This window comes from Callospermophilus lateralis, chromosome 14 (genome assembly GCF_048772815.1).
Source record: "Callospermophilus lateralis isolate mCalLat2 chromosome 14, mCalLat2.hap1, whole genome shotgun sequence".
In the NCBI taxonomy this organism is placed as follows: domain Eukaryota; kingdom Metazoa; phylum Chordata; class Mammalia; order Rodentia; family Sciuridae; genus Callospermophilus; species Callospermophilus lateralis.
Genome location: NC_135318.1, coordinates 100630044 through 100642984, shown reverse-complemented (window position 1 = coordinate 100642984; position 12941 = coordinate 100630044). Strand labels below are relative to the sequence as shown.

The window sequence follows — 12941 nt, the reverse complement described above, 5'->3', positions numbered from 1 at the left end:
CTTTTGTCACTTGTCTCACAATGAGCACAGGGCTGGGTGCCAGCCCTACACCCAGCGCCATGCCCATCATGATCTCTTTATGGCAAACACAACAAATCAAACGTGCTCGAGCGTAGGAACCATGCCTCCCTGATGTCATCCAGGTGGGCAATTGCAGTCTACTAGGTAAATATTTACAGGCTCTGGTTGTATCTTCCCAGCCTGGGACTGAAGTCTACCCAGAACTTTCAATAAAATTCAATCCCCTACCTCGGCCTGAAATGCCCACCATGATCCGGCCTCCACCTCTGCCTCCAGCTCACCTCCTAGATCCCTTCCTCACCCTCCACCAGCCATAAAGAGACCATTCTGCTTCTCACACAAGTGTCAGGCTGCCGTGTCCCCTGCCCTCTGCCTCCTGGATCCTTCTCCTGTTTCAGACCTCATCCTTTCTCCCAAGGAATCCTAATCACCAGAGCAAGGTGGATCTCGGCCCCTTAGTCGCTATCTCAGTGGCCTGTCTGTCTCTTTCCTGGTGCTTTTCCCAATGTGTGCCAACTTGTACAGCTGCCTGGCAGTAGCCAGATCCCCCTCACCCACCATGGCATCCCAACTGTAAATTTATGTTTGTATTCACATGGCGAGACATACAGCAAGGCTAGGAAAATATTTGTTGAATTAATAAATGATGATCAGAAATGGTTTTAAGCCAAGTGAATAGGTGCCCAATCTCAGCCATGATATGAAAGGAGAAATTTAAAAGCACACCAAGTTCACCTCTTTCTCCTTCAACACTACCAGAATTTAATAATAACTCCCCTGACATCATACAACATTGACAAGCACACATTTCTCAAACATTCCTGGTGAGAGTGTTCATTGGTATGAGCTGGTTAGAAATGGATGGGAAATCTTGACAGATGTCAAAATCACAAATGTACTGTATGAATATGTCACAACGAATCCTACTATTATGTATAATCATAATGCATCAATAAAAACATTTTTAAAAATCACAAATACACATAGCCTATGCACAACTACACTTTCAGAAGTTTAGCCAACAGACATACATTCTTGCACTTTTGCAGAATGACATGGGCAGGCTGTTACTCATGGCAACACTGGCTATAATATCAAGACTGCAAGCAACTTAGATGTCCAGCAAGAGGTTAAAAATACAGTACGTCAGATACAGAAATGGAACAAGGTGCAGAGCAGTACCCACCACTAGTGAGAGAGAGGGAAAGAAATACAAGAAATTCTTAATTGCTTCCAATGAAGAAGAGGGAGAGAGGATGCTGGAGAAAGGGAAGAGAGGGAGCCTTCACTGAGTAGCCTTTTCAAATGTGTTATCTGTGCAAAAGGAACTAAATCATGCGTCATCTACTCCAAAAATTTAAGAATTCCAAAATCTTATGGAAATTTTTAACCAAAAGATAAGTAAAATTTCATTTTTAAATACATTCATTTTCCCATTTTACAAATGAAACAACTAAGCAAAGAGAAGATAGATAAGTTGCCCAGGAGAAAATGAAGCTGGCCTCCACTCCCAAGCCAGCGTCCACCATATTCACCCTACCCTCCTCTGAGACATTCTCTGCACTTTCTTGGTAAAGATTGAGGGCTCAGTGGATGGGAAGTATAAGGAAAGTGTTTCCACATATTTTAAACTTCATCATATCTGGGTTGACAAGGTAAATTGGATGGTCCTGCCAGGGAGGATTGGATCTGACCATTTTGTACTGACTCATGTAGATTCAACGAAATTGAAGTTGAGCTCTCCCTAACCTCCAAGTGAAGGGGTGACTTGGCTGAGTCTCCAGGCTCAGAGCTCCAAGTGCAGCAGAATTGGACTCTTCGCATCTTTTGGATGGAAGAACCAAGAGCATCAGCAATCACTCAGTTGTCCAAGCCAGTGTGGCATCTGGACTTAAAAGCTAAATGAAGTTGTTGGGAATTGGTGGATATTTTTTCACTAGCTGCCATCTTGGGCATCTGGGCATGGCTGGCCCTAAATCTGGAATATGGCTGAACTTCTCAGGATCTCAGCACGTTTGCCCCTAGATAATAATGATACCAGTTGACTATCCTTTATCTGAAATGCTTGGGACCAAAACTGTTGCAGATTTTGAATTTTTTTTTTTTCAGGTCTTGGAACATTTGCACATACACGAGTTATCTTAGGATGGGATCCAAGTCTAAATACAAAAATTCATCTATGTTACATCTATACACATTATCTGATACAATATTTTTAATAATTTTGTGCATGAAACAAAGTTTCACGGTATGGGATTTTCTACTTGTGGCATTGTGTTTGTGATCAAAAAGCTTCAAATTCTGGATTTTTTGATTAATGATGCTCATCTTGTAGCAACCTTGCAAGGTTGTAAGGAAGATGTGAGATAATATATATCAAAAACCAAGAACAGTTAATGTCCCTTAAGGGAGACTCAATAGTGGTAACTCTAGACCCAAGTAAGCAGCCCAGACATCAGCAGTAGCACTGAAACCCCGTCTCACTGTCTCCAAAGTTCAGCTGGGACCTACCTTCACAGGCCCCTCAGCTTCACAGTGAGACTCTGCACTCAGACTCCAGCTCTATACTCACTACTCATGTGACTTCAAGCCAATCACTTCTTGGTGCCTCCCTTTTCTAATCTGCAGCATACGATCATAATAATGAATACTTTGTATGTTAATGTGAAGTACTTAGAGCCAGGTCTCACATATACAATAATAACCCATTAAGAATTAGCTATTACTACTATTCAGAACCAAGTTTGAACCATTCCTACATGTCAGTTTGGCCCTGATTTTTTATTTACCATAAGGTCAGAGTAAAAATCTTTGTCCCTCTTTCCTTAAAGACTTTCACATTCTCACCACCTCCAGGAAACTGGTCCTATGCTCTCCCTTTTGCCGTAACTACCCTTATCTTACCTCCATTCACTTCATGAAACTCATTCAGAGCTTTTAAGAATTTACCCATTATAAACTGAAATCCACCTAAACTAAACTAAAACCATCCACTTGCCCTTAAAAAGCTCCATTTGGGTTGATTTTTAAAATCTGCTGTGATTCCTGTTTTGGAATGTTCCTCTTCTGCAGAATTGGGTAAACATATTTTGTATTTCCCTTATATTGACTCATTCACAAAGTGTTTACTGAACTCTCACAGGGAAGGGCCCCACACCCACCCCTGGGGAGGAAAAACACATGAAACCTGTCCCTGTCCCTCAGAGCTGTCAGAACAGGGACCAGGGTAATGCACAGGAATGACCACAACACAGCGTGAAGAACTTGGCACAGGGTCCTGGACTCAAGTGGAATAAGTAACTAGCAAATCAGAAACCATTTTTAATCTAAAGTATTCCATGTGCTACTGGAACATACCAAATACTGGCTGCTGAATCTGAAACCAAGAAGCATGTTGTCACTCAGGAGTGCACAAACACACAAACGAACACATTCATAAACACACACCCACACATGTATAAACACACCCCCACACAGACACACACACATTTTCCAAGTTTAGAATTGGAAGACATCATCAAAGTTTTGGTGTGCTGCTCTTCAGAAACTATATATATTACAGAAAGTAAGACATAAATAAATTATAAGACTTGAGCATTTGCAATCTAAACATGAAAAGAACAAAATGCTCCAAAATCTGATATTTTTTGAGCACTGACGTAATAAAAAAATGTTTGAAATTTTGGAGCATCTTGGATTTTGGATTTTCAGATTAGGGATATTCAACCAGTAAAATATACATTTAAAAAAACCTGAAAAACTCTGAAATAAATCTGAAACATTTCAGATCCCAAGCATTTTGGATAGGGATACTCCGCATGTAGTAATAACAACAATAATGATAAAATCACTTTGCAATTGCATTTTTTTCCATTAATAGAAAAAGGTCCTCTATCCTGCTGCTTTGTATTCTTAGGGCAGTTTGTGGCAAGGATAGAACAGGCCTTGTCTCTACCTTTTTTTTTTTCCTTTTCTTTTCTTTCTTTCTTTCTTTCCTTCTTTTTTTTTTTTTTTTAAGAGACAGGGTGTCACTATGCTGCCCAAGCTGATCTCAAACTCCCTGGCTCAAGCCGTCCCCTTGCCTCAGCTCCCGAGTAGCTGGGACCATAGGCCATGAGCCTCTGCATGGAACTTCTCTAAATGTTACAACTAAAAAAAGAGGGAAAAAATCATAAAAGTGAGGTTTACCCCAGATGGTTCATCAGAACAAAATCAGAGCAAAAGCCTCTGCTTCACCACCCTGAGCACACTTTCTGAGACATCAAATGAGGCCACAGACCCCAGAAATTAGGTTGACACAAGTTACGATAAAAGGTGAAGGCTTCGGCGATGAGTAACCAAGAAGTAAGAAACCAAACCCAAGGGACAAAAGAGGAAGCCAGGAGGTTTTACTAAGGGTTTCTTAAAGTAAACTAGGACAACAAAAATAGCTTTTGCCGGTTATTTCAGGTTAGAACAAGTTGTTTTTTAAAATGGTAAAACCCAATGCTGATAAACACACTAGAAAATGGAATTCAGACATTGATCATGGACATATCAATTAACAGCACATTCCCAGGATTAATCTAGAAGTTGAGTGCAAGGGCTTTGAGAATTCTCATGTCCTTTGACCCTGCAATTTTACCTCTAGAAATTTGTCCCCAGGGGATATTCATAAAGCGATAATGATTAAATATCTATCAAATAATTCAATAAATTATCTATGCAATCTAATTTAAAAGCAGTGGTAAAAGGAAATTCATTGACACAGCAAGATACTCACAATATATTGCTTATATTACAACTAAATATATTGCTGAGAGGTAAATGTATGTAACAAAACAGCATGCACAGGACAAGTATATTTCTTCAAGATGTGAATACATTCAGAGAAAAAGATGCCCACCAAAATGTTAGTACAGGTTCAGTATCTCTTATCCAATGCATGGCCAGAAGTGTTTCAGATTTCAGAGTTTTATAGATTTTGGAATTTTGGAATCGATTTTCCTAATTAAGCATTCCTGATCCCAAAATCTGAAATGCTCTAAAATCCAATTTGGACTATTTTGGACTTCAGACTTTCCGATTACGGTTGATCAGTTTGTAGAATTTCTCTCACAGTGATATGTTGCTATTTTTTATCTTTTTAAATTATCTAAGTGTATTCTTTTTTAAATTTTATTATTTTGACCATGAGCATGTGATATTGGTGTAGATTTTTGAAGGGCATATTTTAAAAGTGGGTCTCCACCATTCCTTAACCTGGCTGTCAAGTTTTTCTCCTGAGTAAACTAACTGGGCTTGTGCAAATAGGGCTCATGAGTCCAAAGATTAGCTACATGTTGTACTGGAAAGGTCAAGTTCATCTCAGAAAGCATTCCCGCGTCATTCTGGACAATCACATCTTCTTTTTTCCAACAGATCGACCCATTTTTGATGAACAGAAATCCCAGGCACTGGACACACCCACCACTGTTCTCCAGTTGTTCTTAGTGAATGTTTGACTCTCCACACCTGTCGACCACCGGCTGCTCCTTTTAGAACATCCTTCTCCACCATCCTTCAATTCACACTCTCACAAACGCAGTGCAAAACTAGCATTTTATCTAAAAGCTGCAGAGTGCTATAAACTGAATTGAAGTGAGCGGCATGGGTAGAACCTCATTCTGTCCTCTTATTTCCTTCCCTTAATCTGTCCTGTTCTGTCCCATTTTCTGACTCTTTCCCACCACAACATACCGTTGTTGGGAATCATAGAGGTGAACATGCCCAATAAGAAAGGCAGTTTCTAATCCCCTCTCAGAGGGCTCAGTCTTCTCTACAGGTCTATGTGTAACCTTTGCAAAGCTCCCTACAATAAGTCATCCTGTGCTTTTCATGTTACATTTTAAGCCCTTATCAAAGGAATCATGTACAAGTCTTGCCAGCACAATGCATTGTGACATCATCATCATCATCATCATTATAGACTGAAAATTGAATGCAGGAGCACTTTCACTACTGAGCTACATCCCTGATCCTTTTTATTTTTTGATTTTGAGACAGAGTCTCCCTCAATTGCGGAGGCTGGCCTTGAACATGTGATACTTCTGCCTCAGCCTCCTGAGTCACTGGGATCACAGTGCATTATAACCGTGAAGTCTTGTTAAGCCTCCAGCAAAATTTTGAGTGAGATTATGCCCCTTTAAAACTGTAGATGCTTAACAGAAAGTGATATATCTTAATTCTAACATCCACACCAGCATGATAAGAGGATCTTATTTATAATGCCCGTCATTTATAACCCTCTATACTTCCTAAAGTCACATAACTTTATGGCTTATCAGTAGTATACAGTCATTAGTAAATTTGCCATTAAATAAAGCATAGGTGATCATAAGTGATCTCTTAATATGGCTCATACACACACCTGAAGGTTTAATGTGCCTACAGAGCCACACCTAACTCCAAGAAACTCCCCCCTACCACCACCAGAAAAAAAAAAAAAAAAACCTAACGGGCAATTAATCATCTTACCGTTTCTGTTCACCGTTGGGGCATTTGGAAATGGCTGGCCTCGTAGGAAGCGGCCGCTCTCAGGATAATTCAGCAAGTTTTCTTCCCCCAAATGAAGCCTGCTGGTTGACGCTGGTTATTAAAAACAAAAGCACATTCTGAAGTCAGCCCTGGATAGTTTTCCTAATGCTTTTCTCCCCCTTTCCCAAAGAGCCCTGGGTTAGGGTCAGGGTCACATGAGAATGACATATCTTGTCAGACAACTCAGAGAAAGTGGGCTCCTGGTGACGCCTATGTCAGGCACTCTGAAGGCTTTAATCCTTCGGCAGTGACACATCTGGGGAGCTATGAACAGGAAATTCAGACCTGGGCGGCCAGCCAGAATCACTCAGCAAACGTGCCAAGCCCTTACGAAACACCAATACCCTCACTGCACGTTAACCTCCAGTGTTTCACAAGGCTGTTGTCTCTCTCCTCACGACCTTGCATTAAACCTGCACCAGGCTGGTGACCGTGGCCTCACCATCAGGGTCCTGACCACCCGGGGCCAGGCCTGGAGTCTTGTCTCCTTCCCTCTCAGCCTCAGTGAGCAATTGCACTGAGGGACCCCCGCCCGCCATTCGGTTCTGCTCACGTTCCAGACATCCAACCTCTCTGCTTAATGGTGCCCACCACCTCTGTCGCCTGCCCTGAGAACACTGGAAGTCTCTCTTCTCTGCATCCTGGACGCCAGACAGCCCTCCAACACTCCCCGGCTCAGGACTGATGCTCCAGAGCGGCGAGTAGAGCAGGGAGGGCAGAGGGAGACGGGAGCCATAGCCAGACTGATCTGCACCCGGGAGGCTGAGCTGGCAGGGCACATTCTCATGTCCTACAGCCCCTCGTGTGCCCGGCATTGCTATGAGTGTTCTCAGTGCAATGCAGAGTCCAGTCTGTCTTGGTGCTAGCCAAAAACCTCAGCGCAGGGAGGAAGTCACTCAAACCTCCTATCCAGCACTCAAAGCCCCCATTTGCTGGTCTCAAATGCATGTCCACTACTGCTTCCATTGCCCTTTCCCAGAAGCCTTTGCACTGACTCTAGAAACATCATTTACACCTTCAGTCCTACTGTCACCTCTGCAGCTCCTATTCTGCCATTTTCTTCCTTGCCCTGTGGAATGTGAACCTACCCAGTGCACCTCCCACCACCTCTTTGCCCCCTTCCCATTTTCTGGTCTTGGCCCCTGTTCTCTCAAGTACACCTCACGCCCCTGCTCCCTGGGGTGATTCCTCCTGCTCTGAACCCATGCCTTCTCTCGGTGCTATTAACAGGGATAGCAAGTGATCCATGCCAGGACCTCTTCTAGGAAATTTAAATTATTTGATCCCATTCTACAGATGAGGAAACCGGCCAAGTACCCTTCTCTAGATCCCTTAGCCAGGCAGGGATGGAGCCAGGTGGAGTTCAGTCCAGTGCTGCTCTTCAAGTCTTACCTGAGATTCAGCACAGTTTATTGGGGAACAGGGCTTATCTACTCAGGAACTGTGCAATTTCCTAGCAGTCAGTCTCACACTTCTTGGTACCCTTCCCAGAGGACAACCCATTCTAGGCAATGACGAAGCAGCTGTGATTAATTGGTAGATTAATTACCTCTTATTGAGAGCACAATTGTTCCAATTTAGCCATGGACAGGGATGGTAACAACATTAATAAGTACAATGGTCCTGAAGTTCAAGGCAATACTCCCAAAGAGGTTTTGCTGACAGTTCTAAGCTATCTCTAATGTGGATGTTCAAGTCTAAGCCATCTGGTGAATCAACAGACGGCTGAAGACATAAACACATTGAGACACCTGACATGTCTCTCAGAGGTCAGGTGGAAATTTCCACCTGCCTCCAAGGTGGAATCTTGAGAGGGACAGGCTCCACCCCAACCCCAAGGGTAGCCCCTCTGGTCTGAGCCAACTTGGGTAAACCTCCCTTCTGTCCCAAAACACCAAGAGACAGGCTTGCCCAGGGCAAAGCTCATCAGCACACAGAGTGCTCCTGACCGTGTCCATGGACTCAGGGCTCCTGTTGGACAGTGGTGGGGAGATGACCTCTAAAGAGGACAGCTGTCGACACCCTTCTTAAGACAAAAAGGGAAACAGCTTGAGGAATAAGTCCATGCACAGGGAGGGGCTTCTAGAGAAGTACAGGGAAAGTGCTAGAAACTAATCCGACGCACATTATCTCTGGACTGTTCAGGGATGGATGCCAAGACATCCTCTTTGGTTTGGATTTGTTTGTTTTGTTTTGTTTTTTAAGTCAGGTCATTTGGGTCAGGTTTTCAATTATCTGCAACCAAAGTGTCCTGGCACCCTCAGCAGAGATTAAGAGCAGCCGAGGAAGCTGAGGGAGGGACATTGTGCGGGAAAGAGTCCGACCTACTTCTTTGCACAGCTCGCCATACTCTTGCCTCTGACTCCCAGTACCTCCTCCCAGTCCTCCTGCACCGCCTTCTTCCTCTTCAATTCCCTCCCCCTCTTTTGATTCCCCTCCCCTCCCTTTTCCTCTCCCTGCTCCTCCTCCTCTGCCTTCCTCTCCCTCCTTCTTCCCCCTCCAATCCCTCCTCCTGTTCCTCTTCCTACTTTTTTCTCCTTTTTTGATGTTTTCTTCCATTAAGAAAGAAAAACAGCAGAGAGGCTCAGAGAAGATGAGAAGAGGCCAGCAAGGAGAAGCTGTCACCGTGGTGGTTTGCAGCTTTGTGACAATGTCTCCTAGTGAGTCCGCGGTCACCGGAATACTCTCAGCAACAAGCAGCGTGTCTTCCCAGACGGCTGACCCGCAGCCGATGGTGCTAAAGGCTGAATTCATTCCAGAGATGCCTCTGGCTTCCCAAGGGTTGCAAGGCCCCCCAAGAGTCACAGAGATCTGGAAGCCCAGCCCTTGGTTCCAACAAGCTTGCGGCCTAGTCAACAGTGGCCTAGACACAGCCCACCACAGGCATTGGCCGCCTCAAGTAGAACTTTGTCACCCCAATTTTTCTTAAGCCATTATCGGTACTGAACAGTGAAAGGGAAAGATTTCATATCAAGGATTTTTGTGTTCCTCTTTTCTGTTTCGTACACTTTTTTCTCTCTCTCCTTCCCACTTCTCAACAAAGAGAAAACTGTCAGGAATCAGCGCACTTTCGTTAATAGGTGTGACACACACATATGCACACATGCATACACACTCACTCCTGCCTGAGTTTTCTCAGCACTCTCTTCCCTTACAGAGTTCAGGGGAAACAAAGAGTCATCGTTGGCAACAAAAATTCAATACTAGAAGTTAATGGAAAATCTCCAAACCTCCAGGGTCCCTAATGAGTGCTACAGGATAGAATTCACTGAGCCACGCCCAGAGCTTTTAATATTAAACTATCAAGAGACAACATCATAACACAGTTTCATTGGTAAATGTGATCTTTAAAGAACTCCAGAATATGTGTACTCATACATGAAAGGTCAGCGGTAACTCATCTATTTTCCTGGGAAAATTTTCACATTCAGAATTGATTTGCATTTAAGAAGATGTTTAATGTAATTAAAATGCATGTGTTTCCTACATATCACAATGGGGGAGAAAGGAGACTGAAGACGCATGGACAGTCCAGCTGCGCATGTGTGTGTGTGAGCGTGTGTGTACTTGTGTGCACGTGTATGTGTGGGAGTGCCAGCGTGCATGCCCTGAATCTAGTCTTGGCTCTCCCTTTAAAATGCTATGGGTCATCAAGAAAGGACCGTCAGCCTGTTTTACGAGGTCCGGCAATTCTGTAATTAAATTAGACAGTCTCTAAAAGGCCTTCCAGCGACACATTCTATTAGTTTAACCCTTGTCCCTGTACACAGAACAGTCATCGCACTGTGCCCAATGGCCGCCTTGTAACCTTGGCGGTCAGCCTGGAGAATCAGGCTTGATTGCCTGCCTGCTGATTTCACTCCTGTTCCAGGCAATGACACATGAGCCATTCAGACCACCCTGTGACTCCCAGTCCACCAAACTACACCGTGTCCCCCAGCTTCTGACCGGCCCTCTGAGGAGGATGCATGCTCATCCTCCATTCTTTCAGACAGACAGAGTCCACGTCCACTTCTGGGTCTGAGGGGGTTTCAATCACAGAGGGTCTAGTCTTTCCGTGCTTCCTAAAGCCACAGTTGCCAAGGAAAAGCACAAATTCACTAAACCAGCCAAGTCTGGGGAAGCTCATTCAATCTTTTGTCCGATGGGGAGATTGGGCAGAACGCTGTAAAGCTTGGAGAATCAGGACTTCCTGAAAGCAATTGAAAATTCCTGTCTTGTGGGAAAAATGGACCATGTGCTTAGCCGAGTTAGATACACATGCAGCCTCCCATATTCTGTGATAAATGGTCTGTTGGAAGAGCGGGTTCTAGTGGAAGACCTCAGGCTTGGTGCTTGATGGCATCCTGCTTCCTCTATGTGCAGCTGACCAGTCCTCTCAGGAAAGAGGCAGCCAGGTGGGTGTGGACATGGGCATGGGCATCCTTTGGCTGTAGAATTCACAGCAGAGGGATGCAAGAGTGGAGAGACAGCAGGAAGGAAGAAATACATTTTTTTAAAAAATTTCAAGGTTCTATGATTCTGATGTGATTTGTCCCCCAAGGGACATGAATGTAGAAAAGAATATCTCAAGACCAAGCCAGAGATGGGGGAGGAAGCTGGAAGTACAGGTCAGGTTCCTACAGCATAAGGGCAGAGCTACGAAGTTCACCACATCCTGGAGGACCTGGAATAAAATGGGCTGTGAATTCTTTGAGTAAGAGAATCGGAATCCCAAAAGTTCCATGGTTCCATTAGAATGGAACCATGAGCCAAATGTAACAAATGGAATCTAACATGAATCTAAAGTCCCATTCTTACTTTCTAAACCTGATTTCATAAATACAGGCTAGGGCATCCATAAAAGCAAAAATATAGATAGAAAAACAAACAAAGGAAACAAATGCTGGGATCTTGATTAACTAAACCACTTGGATGACGTGCTTAGCTGCCTTTCTGAAAATGTGACTTCTAATACAACAGAGAGTGGTCACTGCAGGGTTCAGGGTGGTGGTACTTTCCAAGAATTCATCATGGCACTCAGAAAAAGCCATAGCAAGGGCTTCTTGTTGCCAGAGAAGAGCAGCAGGCTCTCCCCCTGCCCCCAGCCAGTGGACCGAGAGGATTGCTATCTGCACACCTGGGAGCCATCCAGCCATGCTTGGGGTCAAGTTGCCCTACCTCAGAGATGCAACTGGAAAAATTGGGTAGAAAGTTTAAGAGACGAGCATAAGCAAGACCCTTTTAACAACAGAGTTTGGTAATGAAATGGGCCAAACCTAAAGATGGTATTTTCCGCATCTTTGAAGCATTCCAACAATGGCCACTTGGATGGGCATGACAATCTAATGGAATTGCTTCCTCTAGCCACTCTGATTTGGGGGACTCGGTTTTGGGGTTCTATGGTCTTGTTTTACTCTCATAATAAATCCATGTATTAGCCAGGCAAAGAATTTTCTCATCGTTCACATTTTGATATAAGAAACTGAAGTTAATAAGGTCAAATCCAAGACCAAACTTTAGATCTACAGACTTCGAATTCTTTTCCTCTCTCTCTCTCTATATATATTTCTGTAAACTTTGGATGCTGTGTTAGTCAACTTTTTGTCATTGTGACCAATACACCTGACAAAAAAAAATTAGACAAGGTAAGGTTTATTTTGAGCTGACAGTTTCAGAGGTTTAGTCCACAGTGGATGGAGTCCTTTGCTCTGGGCCCATGTTGAGGCAGAACATCATGTCGGTAGGGCATGGTGGACAGGAACGCTACTCTGTTCACCGTGTCCAGGAAGCAGAGAAAGACAAGGGGAAGGGACCATGGGGAAAAGGAAATCTTCTGGACCTGTCCTCAGTGACCCAGCCATGCCTCAGCAGCCCACAGTTACCATCCCGTCCTGTCAGACTAGGATGACTGATTAGGTTACATCTCTTGTAGTCCAATCACCCCTCCTCTGAACATTCCTGCATGAACACAGGAGCTGTGGAGGGACACCTCATACCAAAAATACAACAGATGCCATTTTTCAGTTCTGTCAGTGAATAAGGAAGTTATTCTTTTTAATGAGGGAAGAAGATATATGACTTGTATTCTTATGTTTCAAGCTCAAACATGAGTCACAGTCCAATAAAAGTGTCTATTTTATCGTTAGATGAAATTGCATTGTCTACAGCTGCTTTCTGACCTAGTTGACTGGCACCAATAAATTCAGAGGAAGATTCAACAGTTCTGATTAATACAGATTTTAAAAATACCTTTGTTTAAAAAAATAAATGACACAGAAGATATGGGGGGAAAAGGCAATAAAGAGGAGATTTTTAAAAACACTCAAGATCTTGCCACCTAATCCCCATTGGTATTAGCATTCTGGAATATTTCCACCTCTTCT

The 12941-nt window shown here is 43.6% G+C and overlaps 1 protein-coding gene across 1 annotated transcript in view; it reads right to left on the bottom strand.

Annotated features, from left to right (window-relative positions):
• Window positions 1–6781, bottom strand: part of Il1r1 (interleukin 1 receptor type 1) — a 73430-nt gene extending 66649 nt beyond the window's left edge. Inside the window, exon 1 of the mRNA XM_076833369.2 lies at window positions 6517–6781. The gene's annotated coding sequence lies outside the window, so the exon portion shown is untranslated. The remainder of the gene's footprint in view (window positions 1–6516) is intronic.
• Between the last annotated feature and the right edge of the window lie 6160 nt (window positions 6782–12941).